This window comes from Neophocaena asiaeorientalis, unplaced genomic scaffold, assembly GCF_003031525.2.
Source record: "Neophocaena asiaeorientalis asiaeorientalis breed wild unplaced genomic scaffold, Neophocaena_asiaeorientalis_V1.1 scaffold322, whole genome shotgun sequence".
NCBI lineage: Eukaryota > Metazoa > Chordata > Mammalia > Artiodactyla > Phocoenidae > Neophocaena > Neophocaena asiaeorientalis.
The window spans coordinates 988138-1005134 of record NW_020185329.1 but is presented as its reverse complement, the minus strand read 5'-3'; the positions used below and the strand labels follow the sequence as shown (position 1 = coordinate 1005134).

At 39.5% G+C, this 16997-nt stretch overlaps 1 protein-coding gene across 1 annotated transcript in view; it reads right to left on the bottom strand.

The window, feature by feature from the left end:
* Positions 1 to 16997, bottom strand: part of SETBP1 (SET binding protein 1) — a 358181-nt gene that overhangs the window by 10349 nt on the left and 330835 nt on the right.

Below are 16997 nucleotides of genomic sequence, written 5' to 3'. Positions count from 1 at the left end.
CCTAAAATTGCCATGCAAATGATTGAGTTGGTTTTGATCCAGATCTAGATTTTCTCTTTGCTCCCATTATCAGATGATTGGCTCATCAGTGTTTGTTGATTTTGCTACTTCTTTTATGATAATCAAACACTGGACTTATCACTGCTTTTGCACACTGACTTTGTACAGATGTCGTGTAAGCACTGTGAGCAAGGTAAGGGCTAATGAGGCTTAGCTGTATAGAGGTTCCTAAGAAATAGGTGCTAACGGTTTGGAGAATTTGCCCATGTGTAAGACACATTCTAGTTTTATAAAGTTTTGGATGGGTCAGAGAGGGAGGCAAATTTGTCTATAGACTAATTAGAATTCTTCTTGCTGTTTGAATTGGGAAGGTAGAGAAATATTGGGGACTGCAGAACTGCCCGGAGTGGAGTTGCCCTCCAGATGGACAGGGCTGGAGAACCATCAGCCTCAGTCAAGGCACAGAGCTGCAGTGTGAATTGCTTTGTATGCTGATACTTAGAAGATTCTTCAAAGGCAAAGGCCATGTCTTCCCTCTGTACTCCCAGTTATTCACACAGCAGTACAAGATTTGGTACGTAGTACATGGGCAGCAAACACAAGTTCAAGAGAATTCAATTGTTTAATGTTCTCCCATGAAAATGTGCATTTTTGGGGATACTTTTGTACTTAACTCAATAATGATCTCGTTTTCCAAATGCTGCTTTTTATTTTCTAATGGGATATATGAAGCAACTTGCCTTGGCAAGCAATCTTTTTTCCTTCTTCCTTAGAATTTAAATTAACCTTTGTGTCCTGGTCTTAAAAGCTCGTTTGAAAAAGATGGCAAGTTGCCTTGGCTGGTGAGGCTTCTGGTGGTCAGAGCACATCAGAAGAGTCACTGCCAGTCATCAGCACACATGCTATATACCACTGCTTTCCAATTTGAAAGCCATAATTTAGAATTAAGTGTTAGCAGATGTGGGGCATTTGTCACGATAGAATGGTACTTCCATTCTGTTCTTAAAGTCACCTTAATACAGTTTGGGGTTTCTCTGAAAATGTGACTAGCTTGTTTAATGCACAGTAACTGCTTGACTTTTTTTTTTTTTTGCAGTACGCGGGCCTCTCACTGTTGTGGCCTCTCCCATTGCGGAGCACAGGCTCTGGATGCACAGGCTCAGCGGCCACGGCTCATGGGCCCAGCTGCTCCGCGGCATGTGGGATCTTCCCGGACCGGGGCACGAACCCGTGTCCCCTGCATCGGCAGGCGGACTTTCAACCACTGCGCCACCAGGGAAGCTCACTGCTTGACTATTAAATGACAGCTTCCTCTTAGGGGTTTATTGTGAAAGAACATTCCATCTCAGCTGCAATGGATTAGGAGACCCTGGTCTTTGTTTTGCTCCTATTTCACATTTCTCCACGGGAAAAGTGAAGGTAGGAGGTGAGGAGCGGTTCGACTGATGGAGAGGTGAAACGGTGGGTGTGCGCCTGCATGTTTATGTGTGGGAGCTCCTCTCTGCCTCTCCAGATCTGATCCTGTTCTAAATTGGCAGCCTCTCAAGTGGGGTGCATGTTCCCAAGGAGGAAACTGGGCTGCAATAAAGACATATTATTATATAAATTATTTTATATAATAATATTTTTGTATAAGTATATAATATACATAAAAATATATTTTATAATATACATATTTTATGTAAATATATGTACATATATGTAAAAATATAAATTTGATGTATTTAACTTTATTATATATACATTTTTATATAATATATAAAAATGTACATTATTTTAATTTATATTATTTATATCTTATCTGAAAAATAAGAACTAAGTTAAGCATTCTAATGCTTACTATATGGAGCGATGGTGGGTGATGCCCTTATTTGGGCTGCATGATGTGTCACCTGTCACAGTTGGGCATGACGTTCCTGGGAAAAGAAGAGACCACATGCATTCAAGGGGCTGATGGCATCCCATCAGTTTATTCCCTTCAGGTGTTGTCAGGTCCTGAACATGGTTTAGAAAATTAAGATCTTTAAACAATAAAAAAAACTTTAACAAAAAATAAAAATACTTTGTAATGAGGTCAGGAATATCCATGAAATATGTTATATACCACAGAGAGTTTTATTGGTTACCTTGCAGTAAACTGTATAAAAGAGTTGCTATTTTCAAAGACAAATTTGGCAATTTTCTTCTACTTTGAGAGAAGTGTTCTAAATGTTTTCACCTTCTCAGTGCTGTCAATGGGCTGTCTGTAATGTTACCTAGCAGTTGTCAAAAAACAAAAAAAACCCTTAATGTCCCTTTAGGGCAAAATGGGCAAAAAGTAACTGCTTTTAGAAGCAAACTCATACTATGGAGACAGCATTTTTTTAAATTGATTGGAAATGTTTCCATTTTTGACAATTTTGTTGCTGAAAATATTATAACCTATAACATCCTTAAAAATGCAAATTAAAAAATCTTGTAAACAGAGTTAACTTCCAAATGAAGGGTTTCAGAGATTTGAACTCATTAAAAAAATGCAATGTCTTTTGAAATGCAAGACCATCTGACTGTTAATAAAGGAAGTTGGTTAGTTGAATTTCAGCAAAAAAACCCTTTACTTAATTGATGGATGGGATTGAAAAAAATAGTATTATGATTTAAGCAAAATGATACGCTGTCTCCTTTTGGATCTACGTTTATGTGAAATATCCTTTTAACCTATAACATCTACTAACAAGTATTGAAACAAACTGAATTTGAAATGAGACCTTCAAATTGCTTAATCACAAGTGTTAGAAGAACCCCAAGATTTTCAAAAAGAAGTATTCAAACTCAATCACTTGGTCCTCTCTGAACATTATTCAAAATATTAATATTAGTAAAAATTTGTTTCATTAATAATACAGTTAAATGAAATTTAAATTTATTTTAAGAATATTATTTATTTCAGATTTATCTCACCTTTTAAAGTTTACATTTTAAAAGATGAGTACACATATTCTAAATATGTATTTACAGGGGGTAACTTCAAAATTATGTTACCAATATCATTCATGATCAAAAATTTGAACTGCTTAAAAGTTTTCCTTTGTTTTTCTAGACTCTTGAAGACTTCATTCATACAGTATTTAATCCTAGAGGAATTTAACTTTCTATGAGGGCAAGGCCTAAGAAGCCATTAAAGCTTCTTGAAGACAGCATGTGTTCTTTGTACCCCTCATAACAAAGAGCACAGCTCCTTTCTCATAGTAGATGCTTGATTAATATTTCCTGCTAGAGCATTTCAGATTGTAAATCCTAGAAGCCAAAGCCTAATATCATTAATCTTCCTATTCCCTAGAGCACCTTTAATTGAATTGCATGTAATTCCAAGGCAGTCAAGAGTGTCCCATCCATGGTACTCTGGAATGGGATTTGATGCTGACCTCCTTTATTCGGTAAGGCAGTTGTGTGGTCCTGGTCCCTAGGTTTTCAGAATCCTTGAGTTTTCTGACCACAGGGTAATAATGCCAGTCATTTCATGAGCCTGGAATTTGGACAAACCAGCTGTGGCTTTGGACAGATAAAGGCAGTGGTAACTTGTCTCCAGAGACTAAGATTTGCAGAGACTAAGATGAATAAGAACACTGCCAGATTGTTCAGAGAACCTCTAAGGAAGGGAACCGGGGCTTTGGCCTGAGAAAGCTGGGTGAAGGGTGAGAGTTCAGAGATCAGAGAACTAGAAACAGGGGCAACTGTATCAGCCTCTAAGGTGCACTGTGCATATTATTAGTAGGAATTGCCCAGGATGAATCCACAGAAGAATTTTAACTCTGGGAGTTCTTCTGGGGGTGATACTTATTAGAGTCAGAGTGGGTTGAAGAGGAGTGAATTGTGAGTGGTGGCACTCGTAAACTGAGGAATACTAGGGACATTTAACCCCTCTCTGTTTCAATCAACTCTGGCTTTTGTATGTTGCATGTAGCTCAAGCCCCAGCAGACTGACTAGACAACGTGAGAGGCTGGATAGAAACGCAGTTAATGCCAAAAAGTTTGACGCTACATCTGTTGAGTCTCACAGCATGCCAGGTGGTCACACGGCGGGGGTGGTTGCACGCTCTCAAAGGGCTCTTTATATTTCTTCTTTCTTTCCTCTCAAATGTGGCATAGCAGTATCCTTAACCATAAATACCATCCCTTATATAATACTCCAACTATTGTAGATGCATGTTCATACTTGATTGTGAGAGATTTCCTTTCTTTTAAATTTGGAAAAAAAAATTAGAAGAACAAAGAATAATGTAACAAACATGCTCTCATGAAAATTTTCACATTTTTAATATTTAGGCTCAGATGAAATAAATCCTTATTGACCGTGCTAGAACTTCAAGAATTACATCAAATGGTTGGTATTCATGTTCTGTTTTCTAACTGGACTTAATAATTACATTTGTTTACTTAAAACTCAGACTTTTGTTTACAATCTGTTTACAATTTGTTTTGTTAGAAAACATATTGACCAGGACGTTAGGAGAATGAAGTTCTCATCATGACTTTTCACCCCTCAGTTCTCTGCCATCAGACAAATCTCTTAATTTCTTGGCAGGACCCTCACTTCAGAATAAATATGATTCTGTAAAAATAGTTATACACCTCCAAGTCTTCTCTGTTCTAGGTAAAATATCCTCAATTCCTTCATCTGTGTCTCATATGAGATTACTTCTAGGCTATATTCCATTTTGATTACCTTCCTCTGGAGATTTAATCATCTGACAAATCCCACCTTAAATTTTGGTGCCCAGAATTGAACTGATTTTCCAAGTATGAAGTGATGAATGCATAAGGCACTACACTTCTATTAATGTTCTATTAATGTGAGCCACATTAAAAACAGACAACCAACAAAACAACCTGCATTTTTTTTTTTTCAGCAATATCACACGGTTAGTTCATATTAAATGAAGCTCAATTAACGCTCTTAAACACTTTCATAAGTTTGGCCACCAAACTTGGCCATTGCTATGTGGAATTGGTTTTTGAGCTTAAAAGCAAGCCTTCTATTTAACTCTACAAAATTTAATTTTATTGGTTTTAGTCCACTGTGAAAGTCTGGAATCTTATTTTTGTTTTCTCAGAGAGGGTCCATGTTTGTGAGGTTTCCAGAGAGTCTGAATACCCTCATGTTAACCTTCCCTTTAATCCCTCTGGGCATGATTCATGTGACTTAAGCGCCTGCTACTATTTTTCTCTTTATTGAAGTTTTTCAAGAAAAAATGTCAATTTATACAATAAAATATCCCTGAATTCTTCATAACACCAGCAAGCAATTTATACCCATTGCTTTAGACTTTCATATATTTTTGTGTCTGGTTAGTAGACAATGGATGTACCACAGAAACAATAATTTTGCATAGCCTACAGGTGTATGCCCAACTCTATTATTTCTGCCAGAAAGGATATTGCATCTGACGTTGGAGTGGGGAAAGAAAAGCCTTACATTTTTCTCTTATCCAGAGGCAATTCTCCCACCCTAGTGGGAAAAGGAAAGAAAAAGACAAAACAATGCTAGGTGTGGTTCCAGTGCTTTCCAATTTCAGCTGGAATTCAGTGAAATAAAGTCCTCTTCCTAAAAGCCATGAAGTACTTTCATTTCAACGTTAATCTTTCTGGTCCCCTGTACATTGCTTATATCTCTCTGATAGCACTTCACATAGTCTGTCCTGTTTTAAGATTATGGGATTAATCTGCATTTATCTCTTCTCTTAAATTGTGTTTTCTTAAGGCACAAGGACCGTATCTTAGCCATTCTTATGTATTCTTAGAACAAATATGGATTGAGCCCACTTTGTGCCAGGCGTTGTGCTAGGCACTCAGTTCCAACTTCCTCCTACTGGGGACCAGCACAAGCTCAGCTGACTTACTTGAAATGGAATCAATCCATATGACTCACCCTAAGCCAACACTTACCATCTATTTTGTAAAATCTGTGTGTAAAATAGAAAAGGATTTATTGAAGGGGATCCAAATCACTGTAAATTAAACTAGATCTTCACATATTTTAGCGATTCCCTACTCTCCTCAGAGCACCACTAACTGTTTGGAGTATCCAAGCTATGACAAAAAGCACTGAAGTACTGTGAAATATAGACTGAAATTCAAACCACCCCATAGGAGAAGTGAAGCTTCAATGACAAAAACAAGTTTGGAACTTATTTAGCACCATTAAGAAAACCAGCTTGAACATTTAAGTCCACCGGTTGATTAAAACAATTGGTCCCCTGGAAAAGGGAGACATGTACATATTATATATTAATTATGTAACACCAGAAATGAGAGAGACAGAGCCAGAGAGAGAGGAGGGGTGGGGGGTGGGGGGATGAATGGTCTTTTCATTGCTGAACATTTGGATCAGAATTATAATGGTTTATTGCGGGGGAGTGGTCACGTGCTCTCTTGGCAAATTATATATACATTCAAGTTGTGAGCACTATACCAGTAGGTTGGGGTTTTTGTTTTTGTTGCTATTGCTTTACCTTTTTTTTTTTTCAAATATAAGCTTGGACAGACTTAACGCAGCAAATACTCCTTCTCAATTTAAGATTTGACAATTTAACAGGAAAAAGCTCATTCATCATCTTTCCCTTTTAGAAACCATAAATTATTGGCTCATATACCATGTGGCTCGGATTCTAGGAAAAGTTAGTGTAAACAAACCCAAGTTACAATGAGTGGAGTAAGAGAGTGAGTCATAAACAAAACACAGACATATGCTCTCATATAAATAAGGGCCTGGATCATCAGCTTCCCAAAGTCTGCTTCCCATTAATTACACAACAAAATGAACTTTCCATATGTAAAGCCCAAATCACTTAACTCTGGCAACTTGTATGAGACAAAGACCAGGATTGGACCTAAAAGGCACTGACAAAAACCTGAATTTCAAAATAATGAAAGTTCTCTCAAAATATTTTCAGGTATTGGAGGGCAAGAAAATCCCTTGGAGGAGTGTTTCTGAGCACTGAAACTATTCCCAGCAACCCAGGAACACTGCTTGAGGCTGGTCTGATCCCCTGCTGAATTTAAAGGTAATATCAGGCTTACTCTCTTTTGTTCTGAGCTCTGTCATCTTTATGGGGCAAGTCCTGGGTCCAGGCCACACAGGGTGTTCACAGACATTGCTGGAATCACTGAACAGTTGAAATTCCCTCCATCAGTACTTTCTCTCTGTCCTTAGAAATTGTCCATTGGTACACAGACTCACGTTTCCTTATTGTTGTATGAAGGCTATCTGGTCTCTCTTAGTTTAAAGAGGTTTCAAGGAAACAGAACAATTCCTAGGGAAGAGGATTCTTCAACAGGTGAGAAACTTTGAGAGAGATGGTAAGCAGCTAAGTTCTCTCCTTTTGTTTCTTTCGAAAGTAGACCTCATAAAGCAAACTAATAGAGTTACTTACAAAGGACAGTAAAATAACAGATGTCACATTTTAGGAGCTTGGGTGGGGGAGTGGGAGAAAAAGAATTTTTATTCTTTGTTGGGGGTGGGGTGGGGTGTACGTGTTCTTGGATCATTCATTTACTCAATGATTGTTTTTGTAGCATGTACTCTTTGTGTCGTACCATAGACCATACAAGGTAAGTGGACAGCATCATCTCTGCTCTCATATGAAACTATGGGAAAGGGGGAGAACCTAATATTTTTGGAGAATCTATGGTGCAGTCTGCAGTACTTCACATATTTCCTCATTTAATTGTGATCACAACCATGTGAAGACATTACTATCTCTGTTGTACAGAGATGAAAACTGAGACCTCAGAGGTTAAATAATTGCCTCAAAGGACACATCTTAGAAGTCATGGACTCAAAGATTCAAGCAAGGGTTGCCCTATTTCAAAGTGAGTTTCATACCATATTTCCTTAAGGCAAAAAAAGACAAGGAGCTGGACAAGAAATGAGAAAACCTGGGTTTCCTGTTAATTTTCTACTAATGACTGCATCAGAACACCAAATTTCTCTCAGTTTTACAATTTCAAAGGCCTTTTCTAACCGCCAAATTTCATAGTTGAATAACACAAGGTATTACTACAGATCACCTGCCCTACTTCTGCTAGACTAGGCCTTCTTGCATATTGTTTTGATCCTGCTGCTTTCCCCAGGTCAAATGCCTTTAAGGGTTCCCTATAGGGAGCCAGACAGCCAATATAATGAGTGAGGTTGGCCAGGATTAGGAAGAAAGGTGGGGGGAATAGGGGAGGACATGGGAAACTAAAGAGAATATGGCCCATCTAATGGGGCAAATGTTATTCTGTATCAATCATTGTTGCCAGGTAGGAATCTAAGCCCAAAGTTATCAGATAATATGAGTTTCAAAAAGCCAGAACTCTTGATTATTATGTAAATCTCCTGATGTTTACAATCTGCAGATTAATTAATTTAAAAAAATGTATAAACCTGGGCTTAAAAAAAAAAAAAAAAAAAAAAAAAATGTATAAACCTGTGTAGGCCAATCAAAATAAAACTGCAGACAGCTATTGGCCCATGGCTTTATTTTGATATCACTGTCCTTCAGAAGGGTCACCATGACTCATTCTAGAATTTCAGGGACTCTAGGTTCTGACCCTAAACCTCTCTTCCAGCCTCATCTGCCATTACTTCCACATACACTCCTGTCTTAGAGATCTCTGTGCTTTTAATTTGTTCCATCCTTAGAAGGCCATCTCAACTCTTCTCTTCCCAGATCATCTCAGTGTCCTAGTGTAATTAAATTACACCTAGGCCAGTATAATCTCCAGCTTTCCATTGAGAAGCTTATTCTGAAAATCCCATAGAACTTCTGAGTGAAGGGACACATTTATGTGTACAAGTTCCTCCTTCTTTGAATAAACACATACCCATGCACAGGTCATCTCAGTGTCCTCTGAACTCCCTTAGTGCCCTTCAGTTGGAAACTAATGATTTCCTGGTTGCTAAATGATAGCTCTGTTAGTATCTGAGATTATTATTCAATCTATTAAGTTAAAAATATTACTTGGCCATCTCACGTCTTAGAGTCAGGCCTTCCCAAATAGTGTGAAAGTTCTCCTAGGGCAAGCACTAATCTTTACTTGTATGTATCATTGTGGCAGGTACTTAAAAAATATCTGACAATTTGTAACAAAGCCTTATAGAAGTTCCAGTAAGATGAGCTCAATATGAAGCCCTAACAGGTAAGGGGGTGGGGTTTGACTGTGCCCTGAGATAAGGGTATTTGGAGGAGGTAGTGAGGATAAAACTTCTAAAGATAGTTAATGGGTATTATGATCTGAGTCATAACATGACTAAATTATGACAACATGATTAAATCCTGGAATGACATGACTTCATTTTTAACATGAGAGGGGGCATAAAATAGTGATCTATTGTTTTGAACATGGGATTGGTGCTGTTTCATTTCTTTCTCACCACTGCCTAAAAAGCAGAAATTATTTTTCTCATTTCACTGGTAAGGAAACTGAGACTCAGAAGTCTCATTTAGACTGTGACTCACCTAAGGAAATGAATTAAGTACTGCAGGCTATGCAGTAACACTGGTCCTTGAATTTCAAATGCAGTTTTCACTTTACGTCTGTGTGGTAGCCAGAAAGAGTCCAGGTTTCCCAATTCCTAGCAGGTAATATTTGTAATTCAGTTCACTTCTCTGAGCTCAATTTCCTCAGCTGCAACATGAAGGGGTTTGCAGAGATCCGTTCTAGTCTATTCTAATCCAGTCTTGTCTAGTCAATTCTCGTTTAAGCAGCAGGAGAAGGAGGCCCCCTGGGAGGTGCTCTGGGATTATTCCAGTGACCCTCAAACTTAGAGTGGAGCGGGCTGCGGGTGAGTTATACCTCTCTCTGTGTCTTTCTGTCTGTCTCTTTCTCTTTGTCACACCTGTCTATTCTCTCTAAATTCTTTCTCCAGTCTCTTAGACTGACTTACAGTCTGCCTGGACCACTAAAGATCATTCTTAATGACGGTCATTACACAGTTCTTCCACGTTGCCTGAGGCCATTTCCACAGCAATAAGCAGGAAAGACCTTGTCCCCCTTCTCCACAGCTGGGCTCAGTATGCCAACTTCACTGGAACCAAGAAGTTTTTCAAAAACTCTCCATTAATTACAGGAAACCCAAAGCACTGTCCCCTCTTCTCATTAACACAGTTGCTTTCACTTGCCACTACATTATCTCACCACCATTAAACCAACAATCTAATTAGACTTCTGGAAATGGAAAAAGCCAATGAATAAGGCAGGCGTGCCACTTTCATCTCAAAACTGATCATAAAATATTGTGCCCTTTTGTTCTCGTCCACATAAAATCTTCCCTGGAAGAGCGTCCTTTCATTCTCTCCTATTTACAAAGAGGAGTTTGAATATTTGATATAAAATGAGTATCTTAACAGAAATTGCTTCATGTTTGGGAGGTTTCCTTTCCTGCATTTCTGAGCGTGGAGTCTCATTACAATAATCGTACCTGACTCCCCCTGGGTGTGATGCCTCACAGCCAAACCTCCCACTGGGTTTCAATGGAGGTGTGAATGATACTATCACTGGGAAGAAGGTAAAATGTATTATTATCATTACTCGATTTTTAAGAGGGTCTGACTGTGGCAAGAGGTGGTTGGGAGTATAATCTGTACAAAACATGCAGAGAAGATAAATTGAGTTAAACTTCTCACAGACACGGCACTTTCCAACCTGTCATTAAACCTTCTGTCTTTCCTAAAATCTCAGCTCTGGAGAGAGGAAAATTAGTTAAGTCCAGTCCAGGCATGTTTGCCGAGTATCTACTATGCACCGAGCACTGAACGAGCTTCTTGACACCCAAATATGATTATATGTTGCTTAATAACAGTGTTCCTGGATTTTGTTTCTCTTGTTTTCATCCCATTGAACCCAAGGTTCTGAGAATTCATGGGATACACAATACTCATCAAATGGGACAAATCTTAAAGAGGAAATGGCTGCTGCCCCCAGGAAATCAATACTCTGAACAGAATGCAAGACTAGCATATATAAAATAATTAAATTACACCTAGTCCAGTACAATCTCCAGCTTTCCATTGAGAAGCTCATCCTGAAAACCCCACAGAACTTCTGAGTGAAGGGACACATTTATGTGTACAAGTTCTTCCTTCTCTGAATAAACACATACCTATGCACTACACATACCATGCCATATAGGCTGACTCCTTAACTTGAAATTAATCTTCCCTGGAGGATATCCTGGTGGATTAGCCCGGAGCTAGTCTGCCATTACTGAACAGAAGATTCTGGAGGCCCCAGGGGTCCCTTTCAGGTTGCTCCCTCTGCTGAACAGTATCAGGATGGTTTGCTGTTTCTGGGGCTGCCATGGAAAATAAAGGCAAATCACTGCCTCTCAGCTCTAATAAATATCATGCTAGAGTATATGTTTTCATGCACCAGATGGTTTTGTGCAGGAAACAGTTGTTCAGTGCATTTTGATGAATACTTAATGATTAGCTGTTGTTTGCCCACCTCAGCGCTAGGTACTGGGGTTTCAAAGTCAAATAAGGCCTGACAATAGGGGAGTGGACAGTGCAGCATGAGACACAGACACTACATTAAATGTAGGGACCAGTGATCAACCAGCTTGTAGGGAGAGGAGCACAGAGGATGTGGTGTCTAACTTGGCCGTGGGGTGATTCTCAAAGTGGGTGTAAGGGAAGGCTTCCTAGAGTTGAAGGCACCTAAGCTGAGTCGTAATCATGAATTAGATATCCAAATAGCTTGAGGAGTGGGTGAAGGAGACAGGAACAACCCAGGGTGGAAAACAGGTAATAGCAATAACAATGACAACAACAATAGTAGCAGCAACAATAGCACAAATTTGCTGAACTCTTCCTATGTGTCAAGTCACTCTGCTAAGATTTTTTTTTTTTTTTTGCGGTACGCGGGCCTCTCACTGTTGTGGGCTCTCCCGTTGCGGAGCACAGGCTCCGGACGCGCAGGCTCAGCGGCCATGGCTCACGGGCCCAGCCGCTCTGCGGCATGTGGGATCTTCCCGGACTGGGGCACAAACCCGTGTCCCCTGCATCGGCAGGCGGACTCTCAACCACTGTGCCACCAGGGGAGCCCTCTGCTAAGATTTTTCACAAGGATTACCTCATTTATTCCTCACCACAATCCTCTACACTGGGTGACATGCTTTGCTCCATTTCACAGGTGTGAACACTGAGGACTGAACACCCAGCTGCTTTAGTGCAGTATTGAACTTCCAATGCAGGCGATTGGAAGCAAGAACACATGCGTTCAACTAGAGCACTGCACAGCCCACAAGTGGTGTCAAGAAAAATGAGCCAAAACTTAGAAACAAGGCAAATGGAAGGGTGCATGTCCTTGCGGAGTCTTAGTGCCATCTTACAGGGGATTCACTATCCACTACTAATTAAGCCCCAGATTCTGCCAGGTAATATATTAACTTGTAGATTTTTGCCCAGAAAATATGCAAATGATTCCTTTCCAGTAGAAAAGATAAGCCCAGAGGTTATGGTTTTATTGTCCATTAGGACATTAACTGAACAATCTTGCTCGGCATTCTTTCTCCAATGCCTACATTCCTGTAATTGCCCTTTTCTTCTAGTTCTAATTCTTTTTGGACCAGCTTTATCACCATGTTGGTTTCCTCATTAAAGAATTGAATGAATCCTTGACATGAGTTTTTAGTTTTATGCAAATTCCACTCTGACAGTGGGGATTCCAAAGGAGTTTGGTGCTGGCTGACATTTCCAAGGAGATGGGCCCAGATTCCGGAGAATTTGGTGCTTCTTGGGGATGTTTACAGCCTTAGCCACGGAACAGCTCAGCTTTTCCAGAATGTCCAGTTTAAATCAGAAAATAGCTTATTTTCTCCTTTTCGGGCAAAAAAATTGGAAGTTTTTCAGAAGGCCTTTGGTGTGATGGGGTCTTCAGGGAAGCATGGAAGTTTGCAGCCCTGCTGGATCTCTTCATGGCCCAAAGCCAAAGCGAGAGGGCTCATCAAGAACCTCATGTTCAGTAGAGCTCGCTAGGCAAACAGAGTGATTCTGTGCTGCTTCAACATGGGCCGGTAGGTAGCACTTTTCAGAAAATTTGAATGATTTGTTTTTAAAATAAAGCTTTATTTTCTCTAGCTCTTTTTGAACTTTTCCTACTGTATATTTTAAGTGATTAATCTGGACTTAGAGAATTTTATTTTACAACTCGATGACTTCTTTGGTTTGTATACTTATGGTTCTTGGATGTTTCAAATCCTATTAACTTGCGCATTTATTTGCTCTATTTTGGTTCTTTTGGAAAGACAAGACTTTTGGCTGAATCGACCCATTATTTTGGTTAGGAACTTCAGATCATGATCCCACACGGGACAAAAAATAAATAAATTACTTTACAATTCTGAAATTCCTGTTCACTGCTTTTTGCATTTGTACCTGGATATCATTTCATCTTTTTGGGTCCCTCTCCATAAATGGCAGTTGGTTAACAGAAAAGTCAGGCATCCTAGAATTTGGGAGTTAGAAGCGATTTTCGTGATCATTTTTGCTCCAGCTACTAGAATGCTGGATTTCATTAGAATTAAGAATTCATTCTTAATTTGTAAAGGTAATTTTTCAAGCTTAAAGTCTAGCATCTTGATTACAGGTAACAACCAGTTCTGATTGGGCTGATAGTTTGGTTTAATAACAAAATGGTTTACCTAATATGTCTTTGCTTTTAGAAGCAAAATGTCTGACTTGTGAAATTTAAATATTTTCACTTGCTCTGATAGTTTTAAACAGGGCAGATGACACAGTTTGAGAGAATAATATATTAGCCTTGATATGAAACAGATACAAACTATAAATTAAGAGCTGTGCTTCCTCTGCTGCCCTTGTCATCTCTAACAGGGCTACACCTTGAGCAGGTGAGATTTGGTGATAGCAACCCTGATACGTATCTTTTTTCCTACTTGGATTTAAGATGAGAGACTATCAGTGTGTGTGTGTGTGTGTGTGTGTGTGTGTGTGAGAGAGAGAGAGAGAGAGAGAGAGAGAGAGGGAGAGAGAGAGAGAGAGAAAGAGAGAAAACAAGAAAGAAATGCCTTCCTGTTTGCTTGCGTTTCCATTACTACTACTCTAGACTTTTCAGTTGTAGAACCAAAGAAATTTTTTTTTTCTTGGTGTTTTATGAAGTTCCTACAAAATTTGTAATTTACTTAATAATATAGTCTCATCTTAAATATTAATACAAAGTGTGAGTGGGGGGCACGTTTCAGTAGTAAAATCATGCACTCTCTACATATCGCATAACCTCCCTGAGAAGTTAGTTCAACGTGTAGAAGATCAGAAAAATAAGGCTGACTTATTCAGGTACAGATTATCTGGTGTGGGTATTCAGTCATTATTGGGACAGTGCAATGGAAGTTATTTCAAATTATGCATCATTTTGAACAAACTTTATTGAAGCTTTCATTGCATTAGCCCTAATTACTCACAATAATGATGCAGTGCTCCCTTGAACCAGACCTCCTTTGTTGTGCCAGGGGACTGCAGCTGATCAATGGCTATTGAGCAGTTTGATCACGAAGGCTGAACTGCTTGAGCACCAGTGGCAGCCAGTGCCTTCCCTCCCTCCCAGTAGCTCACAGACTGACATGTTCTCAGTCTGGCCACCCTCTCCTGCAGCTCCTCTTCTGTGTCTTCCTCCAAATCAATAACTTCATAATCAGCATGACTCTCAGACTCGGAGAAGCTAAAAAATTGCCTTAAACAAACAAAAATATACATACACATACATGCACGAGCTAGAAAAAGACATATTTTTAAGCCTTTGACCCACATTCATTTCTTCCACATTATAATGTTTATAAAATAAGGTGGGAAAGGTTCCTTTTTTCTTCTTTTACCAAAGATTACCTGTTTGAAAAAATACCATTAGGATATAGACTGATCAATTATTTGGCAAGTATTTACTGACAGCTTACCACATGTCTGTCAAAGATTTTTCCATTTGCTTGTTAAGCAGTTCCAATATCAAGCATGTTTTTCTCAGACATCTCCCATCTTGTCTGGTACAGAATAAACACACAGCTACTGCCTCGTAATCATTCATTTCACTTAGTGATTATTTATTGAGCATCTACTATGTGTCAGGAACTGTACTAGATACCTTAGTTTCCATTATTTTAAAATAAAAGTAATTTCAAATTAATTGAATTATTTTAGTATTTAAAAAACTCAATAGGGAATTCCTCGGCAGTCCAGTGGTTAGGACTCCGCACTTCCACTGTCGGGGGCACAGGTTCGATCCCTGGTCGGGGAGCTAAGATCCCATATGTCGTGTGGCGTGGCCAAAAAAAAAAAAAAAAACTCAATAAATGATTTCTTAAATTAATTTTGCTTTATAAGCCACTTAATTTTACTCTTCTTTCCTTTACCTTCTCTGCACTTGTCTGAGTCTTTAAAACCACTCTGTAGAAATGATGACCTATTGAAAAATAAGTTGATTTCTTTATATGGCCAGAAGTAATTCTAAATTACCTTACTTATAATGAAAGATGGGACGCTAAAGAAAACAACAATTAAGTGAGTTGTCTCATCAGAAATATGTATGACTAATGTACAAGCACCCAACTGAATGAAATCAAACCCAGAACCTATTTATTAGCTGCCTTCTGTATGCTTGACTTTGCTTAAAGCCTCACATTATGAGTTTCACTCACTGTTCTCTAAAAGAAGTAGGAGTCCATAATTAGGGAGAAAGAAATCTGCCTTTGCTACTGTTGGGCCTATGATAGAAATGAGATTCCACTGGAAATCAGGCAGTAAATCAAGAAATTTGGGTTCCAATCCAACTGCATGACCTCAGGCAAATCTCTGAATCTCAGAAGCATCAATTTCTTCACGTGTGAAACAGGGTATTGGGCATGAGCCCAGGCTGTTCGACCCTAACTCTCTTAGGTTTGTGGGAAGATGTTTGTCTGTGGGGAGTGGAATCTCAGGAAGGTCTGGCCTTCAGCACCTGGAGTAGATCTTTTAGCCTGTTTTCCCACAAAAGTTCTGCTCTGCAGCCTAAGACCCGGAAATGGACCAAATCTGTGAAACTCTCATGAGGGTCTCATTTGAGCATTGCCAAAAATAAACAGCCCATTCCTACATCCTGAAACAGGAGAGCTTTGGCTCAGCTCTGATTACCAGAGAGGCAGGTTTAAAAGTTTAATACCCACCTGTTTCTACCCCCATTTGGCATATTTGTAAATTATTGAATGCAAATAGAGGAGGCAAGCCCGTAGAAGCTTGGGATCCCAAGAATGTGGTCTCTCACACAGCATGCAAAGAGTTCAGGGAAGGAAAATAGGGGATCACCTGTCTTTTGCCTCTGGGAAATATCTGTGCTTGGCAAGCAAAGGCGGAAACATGCAGGCTAACTTTTAAATCCATAAAGGGAGGCTAAGGGAGGCCTCCAGAGCTTAACCGACAGGGTCGAGCAAGCAATTATCTGGGTGGGTATGCAGACCTTGGCCCAAATCTTTCGCTCCAGACAAGTGATGAATTCCCAGAGTTCCAGGCATGGCAGCAGTGCCCACTTCTCGGACTCCCTCCACAGGTGCCCTCCCATAAAGGTGCTGCAAGTCTCAGGGGCAGCTTCTTCCCCTTTCCTCTGTGACTCTCCTCCTAGGACCTCTCCTTGTTCTTGTTTACCTGGCATTTCCATAAAAAACTTTTCATTTCACACCTAGCATGTGAAAGATGTTAATATTCTTGATCGTATTTGAGAGATGATCCCGTTTCTTCAGAGCAAGATTTCCCAAGTGCCTGGGAAGAATACCACTTCCAAGAGATTTTAAGAGCTATTCCCCAAAAAATGTGTTTTGTGGTCAGGTAAGACCATGAAATTCTGTGTCTCACCCTCCTGGAACCTCACAATGCACATCGGTCAATTAGAAGCTCAGAAAAACCCTGCAGAAAGGAAGCATATGCGGTGTAGCATTCCTCACACTCACCTAACTATGAAAACGTCTATCCCAAAACACCTACCAATATTTTGTG